This window comes from Nipponia nippon, unplaced genomic scaffold (genome assembly GCF_047370975.1).
Source record: "Nipponia nippon isolate SJK-2023a ecotype South Korea unplaced genomic scaffold, ASM4737097v1 scaffold_31, whole genome shotgun sequence".
NCBI classification, from domain to species: domain Eukaryota; kingdom Metazoa; phylum Chordata; class Aves; order Pelecaniformes; family Threskiornithidae; genus Nipponia; species Nipponia nippon.
In genome coordinates this window covers 3,325,102-3,332,467 of record NW_028262349.1, presented here as the reverse complement: position 1 = coordinate 3,332,467, position 7,366 = coordinate 3,325,102, and the positions used below count along the sequence as shown (strand labels likewise).

At 51.3% G+C, this 7,366-nt stretch overlaps 2 non-coding genes across 2 annotated transcripts; one reads left to right on the top strand and one right to left on the bottom strand.

Annotated features, from left to right (window-relative positions):
• Positions 1 to 124: 124 nt before the first annotated feature.
• TRNAG-UCC (transfer RNA glycine (anticodon UCC)) lies at positions 125 to 196 on the top strand. Its single transcript has one exon. It is a non-coding gene; the product is annotated as a tRNA-Gly (tRNA).
• Positions 197 to 473: 277 nt separating this feature from the next.
• On the bottom strand, positions 474 to 546 carry TRNAV-CAC (transfer RNA valine (anticodon CAC)). The gene has a single exon. It is a non-coding gene; the product is annotated as a tRNA-Val (tRNA).
• Positions 547 to 7,366: the final 6,820 nt, after the last annotated feature.

Here is a 7,366-nt window from a genome sequence, read left to right as displayed (position 1 = left end):
GCCGCCGCGGGGCAATTGTGGCGCTAGTCTCAGCGCTCGCTGCGTGTCCCCCCTGCCACTGGAGGATGGTTGAATCCAGGCGGCTGAGGTTGCTGAGGGAGGCCGGGAAAACTCCTCACACCGAGCGTTGGTGGTATAGTGGTTAGCATAGCTGCCTTCCAAGCAGTTGACCCGGGTTCGATTCCCGGCCAACGCAACTGCCCTTTTTTTTTTTTTTTTTTCCTCCCCCGCTCACCACCGATTCCAAAGCAAATTTTGCGCGCCCGGCACCCCGCCCGGCTGCCTTTTACCCACCCGGCGCTCGCCAGGCCGGCGCGGCGAGGACGCGGGCGCTGGCCGGTGGTACGGCACATGGTGCCGTTACTTCTCTCCCAGCTCGCGGCGGGGCCCCGAGCCGTCGGGGGGCGGTAGGGAAATAAAGAATTTTCGAAGGGAAAAAAGAGAAAAGAAAACACAACATAAAACATTGCAGGTGTTTCCGCCCGGGATCGAACCGGGGACCTTTCGCGTGTGAGGCGAACGTGATAACCGCTACACTACGGAAACCCGCGCTGCTGTACCTTTGCGGGCGGCGCGTGATGTTCGCGCCCTCCCGCGCGGCCGCCTCTCCCCGCGGCGCGTCCCTCACCTCACGGCACCTTCAAATAAAATCTGCCTCAAACACTAACAAACGCCGTGCGGGATCCCAGGTGATTAGCGTTAATGAGTAATTAGTGCTTCCAGAGGCCCACTCACCTCAGAAGGCGGCTGAGGCGGGCGTCCCTGGGCCATGCCCGGCTGCATGTCGGTGGTGCTCCCCTCAGGCAGGGGACAGCCCCAAAAGGAACTTGCCGCTTCCCGCTGCGGGGAGCAGGACGGGCTGACCCCAAACCAGCATGGCCCGGCCTTGCACCCTGCTCCAAGCCACGGGGCCTGCCGGGAGACCCGGGACTGGCCTCACCCTCCGGGCCCGGCCTCACCCTCCGAGCCTGGGCGCAGACCCTGGGCTCACCGGCCCAGCCCAAAGCCAGGCGGGGAGGCCGGGCGCAGGTCGGGGAGGGGGGCAGGACGTGCCAGCGCTGGGGCCACTTTGGAAGAAGCATCTTTTCTTCCTAAGGCAGCTGCCACCAGATGTCGGTAGAATAGTGGCAACAGGGAGCGGAGTTCCCTGCAGAGCTGCGCAGGAGGGAGAGGATCCAGCCCAGGGGACAGGAGCTGGGAGAGGACTGGCTGTTTTCCGAGCAAAAGGACAGACCCTTGGAGCTCCCCGCTCCCTGCAAATGAAGCTTCTGTAACACACAACGCGCCAGACCCTGTTCTCATCACCGGTGTCTCTCCAAGGCTGTGCGATAGGATGGGACAGAGCAGGGTGACGTGATGCCAGCATCACACCGTAGCGAGTTTCCCATCACTGAGGTTTCGGGTAAAGTCCCTGTCGATGATCCCAGATGGTTCTAGGGATATGCTAGTTCCTCTTCTTTTATCTTAATGCAGTGTTAACAACTCATACACCCATGGCAAGTGTTCTTTTTTTGGTAAAACCTCAGCCTCAGGTGGTAACGTGAGAATTATTTTTCCTGTTTTGTTTTGTTTGCTGAAGTGTGTTTTATGCTCTGCTGGCTGCAGAGAAAAGCTTAGAAGGGAGAAGTGAATCATAAACCCAGATGAAAGTGAAAGGAACCTCACTTTTAATAAATCTTACTTTTAATAAAACTTAATTTTAGAATTTTGTAGCTCATCTCTTGATTTCGGGCCAGAGGGGACAGAGAGGAGGTTGTCACATCTCTTTGAACTCCAGGACTTGCCAGTACTTTGTTCTGATCTGACTCGTGATAAGGATTAGAACATTACATTAAAGTCCATGACAAACCTGAAGCCTTGGGACTTATTTGCTTCACGTTGCTGTTAAACATCCCGGCGTTGCACTCTTTTTGCCTGCAGCTGGCAGAGCCGGCGGGAGAGGACCCTGGTAGCAACCTTTGCACTGTGCATCGGCGGAGTGTGCTGGGGGCAAACCTAATCAATAGCTGGGGGCAAAGTCCTCTCCCTAGAGCAGGAGGAAGTGGGTCTGTAAGTGACCCAAGACCATCAATGGAAAGATTCAAATGCTTTGGGTTTTGTTTTCTTCCACAGACCTCTTTCAGTCTGGTGACTGGTGGAGAAAGGAGAGCTGCAGACCAGACAGCCCCAGGGAGGAAGCTCTTGGAAGGTACTTGTGGGAGGCAGAGGCAGAAATTAGACAAAAGACCTTGTGCTGCCCCTGTTAACTCCCAAATATTGCGCTGGTCCTTCGTTAAGGCAGCACCGGACTCTGGTAGCCTTGAGATATACTGTGTAGATGGGTCGTGGGCTCTAGATCCTCCTCGCATGGGCAACTCTGGCTTTGAGGGCCCAGACAAAGCTGGTTGCCACTTGCTGGAATGGCTCCCGGGGATGTTCTCGCTTTTCTTACAAAGATCCATTGTCAGTGACAGCTCAAACTTTACCCTGCAGGACAAAGAGACTGGCAGCATTTCAGTCTCCCCTCCAGCCCCTGACCTATCCCACTTGCTCTGCTCCCGAGACTTTACGACCCCTGCGGCACTGCTGGTGTGTGCGGGAGCCCCCCCGCCTCTCTCCCCCTCCCCAAGGACAGCCTCCAGAGCGCTAGGACGGACTGTCACATAAATACCCAGGAAAAAGAAAGCAGGGGGCTTATCTGGAGGTGAAGGATGGATATTCTCTACTATTATCACCAGCATCTGCCCTCTCTGAGCAAGGGAACCCTCCCCCAGCCAGCCTTTCCACCAGCGTGCCGAAGGCGGCCATGCTCTGCTTTGTTTGCCTGACACGCCACGATGGCTGCGGAGTCCCATTCTCCCCTGTTCCTCCCTCCGCTCCCTCAACAGCCTGCATGGCTGTTATGAGAGAGGGGAGCTCGGAGCACTGTCGAGCAGGAGAGCTGACAATCAGGGCTGGGAGACAACGCAGCTTTGCACAATACCCCCCCAATTAGCCATTCATTTCTGCTACCTCTGAAATGGGGAGCACAGCCCTTGTGCTGGGAGATAAAACAAGAACGGCTTCAATAGCACTGATTTAAATTAGGTCAGGCTAGCTTTTGTGTGGCGGGGACCACACAATAGCAGTCACACGACTGTGGAGGGGAGCAGCATAAAGGAAAAGAGGCCAAGCAAGTGGCACAGATGCTGGGAGTTGGTGGGTGCTGGGAGATGAGGGGTGTATGTACGCGAGTGATAGCAGAGGGGCAGACACTCCAACCGGCGCGTGATGCTAATACAGCAATGGGGGCGCAGGGGACAGAGGGGTCAAATACTGTCTCTGCAGAAACAAAATTATCAGCTAGTTCTGTCACACCAAGGGGTGCGAGAGCACAGCCGTGCACCCTTGGAAATTGGTCTTTAATCATAACTGGTTATGAGGCAAAGGGGTGACGGTGATGTTGACGTGTAACATCCTCCCTGAGCGCTAGCGCAAGCCCTGTCGATCGTACGGGGGGAAAGGGGGCAGAGACCCTCTGGGGCCTTTGTACTAAGGGACTTACTTCTTGTACCTCAGGCCCAGAGATACTGCTCTTCCTCTTGGCAAAAAAAAAAAACCCAAATTGCAAAGGGACAGTAGTTTTTTTGGAGCATGCAGCAGGGTACGATGAAGCCCCAGAGACCTGCGTTGCAATCCCCAGCATTGACCAGGGTTTGCAATTTCTTTCCCCTCATAAGTTCATCAAAAGTCCACACCCAGCCCCAACACCTGATGCGCTATGAAATCCTACACTCGCTTCTTTATCGATTGATGGGTTTGGGGAAACATCAGCAACTCCTTCAAAGTGATCACTTAACCCGGGTTCTGAAAGACATCTGAGGGTCTGCCTGCCCTCAGAGAGAGCGCCTGGAGACAGTTGCCCAGGAGAATATAATCGCTGGACGCTAGTCCCAGTTCTCACCGCGGTGTCATTAATATTAGTATGGCTGTTATTACAATGGTTATGCAGATGTTCATGTTTATCTGGCAATGGGAGAACATGCGAGCAGCATGCTTTCTTTAGCAATAACAGTGTGCTCAGAGCTATCAATAAGAGCCTGATCTTTTCAGGCCGGGCTGAGCAAGCTGTTGCCATGGTCTAAATGAGTTTATCCAGGGAAGTCCACATGCAAAGGAAGGTCAGGTAAGTTTAAAAACGAGAGTTCACCCCCGTAAGTGGCCCAGGCAGAAAGGTCTCTCACTAAATGGTCTTTTGTCACCCAGATTGGACTTCTACAGGTAACACTTTGCTACAGTCGGCCAAAGAACTACTGATGGGAGAAAATATGGGTGTGGAAAAGTTGAAAGACAGAATCAGCCATTTAATATGTGTTCTTCGGCCTTTTTGAACCAAAAGACAACTTGGTATTCTTGGACAGTTGCAAGAAAAAGTTGTAAGCAAAGACAATACTTATTGTTTAAACAAAATATTTATTGTATTATAAAGTCATAATTTTCTTGCTAGAACTACAAGCATTATAATTTCAACTACTGATAGTAAAAAAGTAGGTGAGCCAAAGAACTGAGTGTGCCAGCCAGTGCCAAAAGCAGAAAACCAGGTTAAACTTCGAATTATCGGTTATTCTTATTCTCCTTCATTTGCTTGTTCACATATGAATGACTTTTTTTAAAACCCAGGTCAACGCAGGGTCATTCTGTGGGCCATCCTCTGACCCCCAATGGCCTACGCAGTTCACAGGTTGATTTAAACATACCGCTTCCTACGTGCATACCCAGACAGTAGAATATTCAGTGGCCAGAAGCTGATGTTGGCAAGATACACGCTAAAATAAGTTGTCCTTTTTTAACAGTAAGTGTAATTAAGCACTGAAATAGTGTCTGTTGTAGGGAGGTGGCCCCGAAGGCATCGAGCCAAAATGAGAATGTTGCTAAAAGGTATGTTCGCGTTCAGCCAGATGGTCAGAGCTTTGATGCATGAAGCACCAAGTGAAATCATCTACCCAGTTTATGTAGGAAACCCGTCTGGAGCAACCATAACAGCCCTAATTTCTCTCAAAATACAAATATATGGTTGCTAGTTTTCACTGCTTTACTGCTATGCTATTTGGCATATTTTTAGCCTTTTAGTTGTGAGAACACAAACAACACAACAACAAAGTCCCACTTGTTTTTCATTTTGGTGTCCTTTCTAAAGCCCCTGTCCACACTGCAATGAAGACTGGAGGTGCCCAGATACCAAGAGCAGTTTAATTGTGGCAGCACAACGATCTGTGTTGGCTGATTAGTTCTGCTACTTCACTCCGCTCACTTGCTGCTACCTCTGGTGCCTCTCCCTGCACATGGTGCAAGACGGAGACAGAAGAGGCAAGACTCCCGCTCTTACAGAAAGCTTACAGATGTGATCCCTGTGTGTTCCAAACAAGAAGACATAAAAATTATATGTAATCATGTTAACAGTACACACATCCATATCTATAAGAAAATCAGAACTATAGAGTTAGGTATATATATAGCTAGAGGTCATTATTCTCAAGCAAATGGCATGATCTGGGATGTTCCTGAGTTGCGATTTTGTAAATCCCAGTATCACTGAGATGGACTCTGTAACCTGAAATGCTCATTTGCGTCCTTCAGTCCTTCAGCAACCCAAAAACCACTGCAGAAACAAATATGTTTTGCAGAAGGCTGGTTTATTCCCTGGATATTTATTTGCTGGTTTGGGTTGGGGTATTTTTTTGTTGCTATTATTATTATTTGTTTTGTTTATTTCTTCTTCTTTTATCAGCTCCAGCTGAGAGAGGAGAGGGTGGGAGGAGGGTTTTGTTCCTCTGGAGATAACAGGAGGCTGTGTCTGTGCAGCCATGGTGACAAGATCCAGGGCGCTTTCTGGCTTCTAAGCAATTTGCTCCCCACCCCTGGCTCCCAAGTAAAAGTGGGGCAGAGAGAGAGAGGAGCTTTTGTTTCTCAAGTGCTTCAGCTGTTGCTACTAATTAAGCAAAGAGCTCTAGTGCCTTCCCACCTCCCAAGCCTAAGGAGGATCTAGCTGGGGCGAAAGGAGAGTCAAGAGGCTGCGCTGCTGCTTCTCAGCACCCTGCTCTCACTATAAAGCTCTTCTGTTTCATCCTTGCTCTGCCACAGCCTTGCTGGGTGACCCATGGCCAACCCTGTGCCTCAGATTCCCCAGCTGCAGGGGGGGAGAAATGAGAGAGACCAAGCTCAGCACGAGGCCAGATGGAAACTACCACCCTGCTGTTCAAGGTGTTATTATCGGTTTAATGCAATATGTTCCCAGCTTCTCAGATGTGCTGACTATCAGCAGATTGCTCTTTCCTTCTCCAGCCTTCCCTGGATATCATCCCCTTCTCTCCCTCTCTCTCTCTGAGATGCCAGCCTCTTCCCTGAGCTCTAACAGCATTTCTGCAGCCTCCCCAGTGTGCCTCTTTTTAACCCCCTCCAGTGTCACCAGAAAGTGCTGGAGGAGCCAGGTGAACTGTTGACAGCCAGGTATCAGGCAAATGGCCTTTGCAGTGGGCAGTTGTGCTTTTTCGGATGAGGGGAGCAGGGTGAGTGGAGGGCAGAGTTAGCGGTGGCTGAGGGCTGCAAGGGAACGACGCAGCCTCTGCCCAGTTCTGCAACAGGGAACGCATCCTGTACCAAAGCATTGCACACGTGTGGGAAGGACCGCAGAGAGGAAAAGAAGGTGGAGATGTGGAGAGGAAAAAAAAATAATGTAGGGAATAGGAATGCTGCAGGCATCCAAAGGCCCACAGATTCGAGGTCTGAGCGCTGGCTCAGCTCTGCAGGATGCCCAGTCACCAAGGACTGAAGTAGTGATCAAGGTCATGGCTGCTCCCCTGTGCCTCTGCGCCCATTGAACTCTGTTGGATATCTTCAGCCCAGGATCTCCTAGGGAGAAATTTAGGGCCTCGCTGAGGAACAGATGGTCTCCCTCTTGGGCCCCATCTGCCAGGCAACACTGGAGCAGTTGGTCTCTGCAGTGCTGAGCAGAATCTTGTTAACTTTCCCCTCATGTCAGCAAGGTGATACATAGGGTAACTGAGCCCTGCTGTTACAGGCCTGGGTTTCCAGGAGTGGCCGGGGACTCAAAGGTGCAAGAGTGTAACCAACCCAAGAGCCATCTTTGAGAGGCCCGGCAACGTGGCAACAACCAGCCCTGATCTAACTCAGAGGTCAGCCCGAGAACAGGGCTGTGGTTGCAAGGGGTCAGGATGTTGTTTGGGAAGCCCTTGATTCACGTGCAGGAAGAAAGCACGGGAGCTAAAGGAGAAATCCAGAGTAAAGTTTCACAAGGGGCAGCCTGCAGGAGAGGTGCCAGGAGCAACAGGCATGTGAGCCTTGTCCATGATGAATTGGTTAGTGCTCAGACCGCTGACAAACACGCAGT